Raw genomic sequence first — 2,000 nt, 5'->3', positions numbered from 1 at the left:
AATTTCCTAAGGCCACTGACTTACGCCCGTCTATACCCAGTGATGAGTCAACAGCACCTCTCACCATAAATGTTAAGGTCTGCCTCATCCAGCCCAAAATATGCTTTCTTTTCAGTTAAATTCAACAAATGTTTAACTACAGCTTGCACAGCAGTCTATGGAGGAACAAGCCATTGGCTAGTCATCAAGTTGCTTACAGGGTAGTCAACTGTCTTGAAATTCTAAAAACATAATGTTTTCCCAAGATTTCCCAAACTTTGTTTCCAGTTTTTAAAATACATAGAACAGTAAAGAGGATATTGTTGAATGAATTTTACCTCCTTCTCACCTTCTCCCGTCAGTGTTTTCTATTCTCGGGTCTTTTACTTGGTTGTACTTTTTTCTTGGTTAGCTAGTGAAGTGACGTTGCTCAGTCGTGTCTGACTCTTTGCGACCCCATGGACTAGTAGCCCGCCAGGCTCCTCCGTCCATGGGATTTTTCAGGCAAGAACCCTGGAGTGGGTTGCCATTTCCTTCTCCAGGGGATCTTCCCAACCCAGGGATCGAACCGGGGTCTCCCACATTGTAGGCAGATGCTTTTACTGTCTGAGCCACCAGAGAAGTCCCACAGTTTACCAGTTTTGCCTGTTTTATCGTCGTTAATACTTTCATCCGTTTAAATTCTAGTGTGCTATTTTACATGTAAATTCCCCCTTATTCTTCAACACGTAGCAAGGTAGATGTCACGGACAGGGTAACTGCCCCCTGAAGATACAAAAGGTTCAAGATCTGTTCAAGAGCTAGTTGTCATTCATATTAGGGGCGGGGGGATTAGGGCTGATGTCTTGCTGCTAAGCCTGAGCTCATTTCTCTACCCTGGGCTGTTACGCGAAAGCAATTTTATGGGATGGTACGACGCGGAAACCTGAGGTTAAAAGAAGAGTGAGTGAAGCCCTGGGTTAACCAGGGTTGATAAGACCATGTTTGTGAAAATCACTTCCTCTGAGCACAGTAAAGGTGAGAGGAGAGAGTCGGCGTGGCGCTCTAGGGTTCTGCCCGTCAGAACCCAGATTTCGTGGCCCGGCTCCAAGGCGCAGGGGCGCGAGTCCCGGCCGCGCTGCGCTCTGCTGCGCGAGAGGCGTGGGCTCGGCTGGGCCTCCGCAAATCGGCCCGTCGGGTGCCCAGGCGCGGCTCCCGGGACGCGGGTCCTCGGGGGCTTGCAGGGAAGGCTGGGCACCCGACAAGCGGCCCCTCCTCCCGACCTGGGGTACAAGCCTCCCCACCTGGCAGCCGGGGGTCCCTGCAAGCTGTCCCGGCCCTGAATCCGGAGAGTCGGCTTCTCTGATTGGCTTAGAGCACAAACGCAGGAGAGCGCTGCCTGAGACGCGCTCTTTGATTGGATTTGAAACGAACAGCAGAACACGAAATAAAGAGGCCTTCCGTCATTGGGCCATCGTGTGACTCTCCTTTTGGCTTCTCCGCCGACTGAATTAGCGTCTCAGGAGCTCGGTCATGAGTCTTAAATCTGGGCCTGTCAATTCACCCCGGCGTTACTCGTCTCTAGACGAGGCACGGAGTTTACAGAGTTCAACCAATCACATAAGGCCGAGATCAGGTTGCCAGGCAGGTTATGCTAATGAGGCCCCGCCTTTTATGCTGCTCCCACTCTGCGGCGGGAAGAACCACCTGGAGGTGGCGGGGGGGGGTTTGATTTCCATCACCCCTAGGGAGAGAGGATCGGGGACCCGCTGATCTCCCAGCTCCCCTCACCCAACGTCGTGTAAGTACCTAAAGGATTAGGGGAACCGGATAAGCCAGCGTCCAGAGTACCCCATCGACTGGGAGGGTGTTTCGTCTTTGCTTAGTCCCACCCAAAATGGCGCCAAGCTCTTTCCGCGTCTCAGAGCCCGGTCGGGGCCAACCGACCGCGGACCCGGGTGGGGGGGGACTTGATGGTGGTGGTGGGGGGGAGAAATCCCGGCGGCACCGCCCGATGGTACAGTCCAGCCGGGGCTGGGACG

General features: G+C 53.7%; 1 protein-coding gene across 1 annotated transcript in view; it reads left to right on the top strand.

The window, feature by feature from the left end:
• The first annotated feature begins 1,236 nt into the window (after positions 1-1,236).
• PRDM10 (PR domain containing 10) overlaps positions 1,237-2,000 on the top strand; it is a 99,334-nt gene continuing 98,570 nt past the window's right edge. The window contains exon 1 of the mRNA XM_010844702.1: positions 1,237-1,759. The gene's annotated coding sequence lies outside the window, so the exon portion shown is untranslated. The remainder of the gene's footprint in view (positions 1,760-2,000) is intronic.

Source organism: Bison bison, unplaced genomic scaffold (assembly GCF_000754665.1).
Source record: "Bison bison bison isolate TAMUID 2011002044 unplaced genomic scaffold, Bison_UMD1.0 scf7180017864205, whole genome shotgun sequence".
NCBI lineage: Eukaryota > Metazoa > Chordata > Mammalia > Artiodactyla > Bovidae > Bison > Bison bison.
The sequence above is the reverse complement of the archived record's forward strand: the minus strand, read 5'-3'. Positions and strand labels throughout refer to the sequence as shown.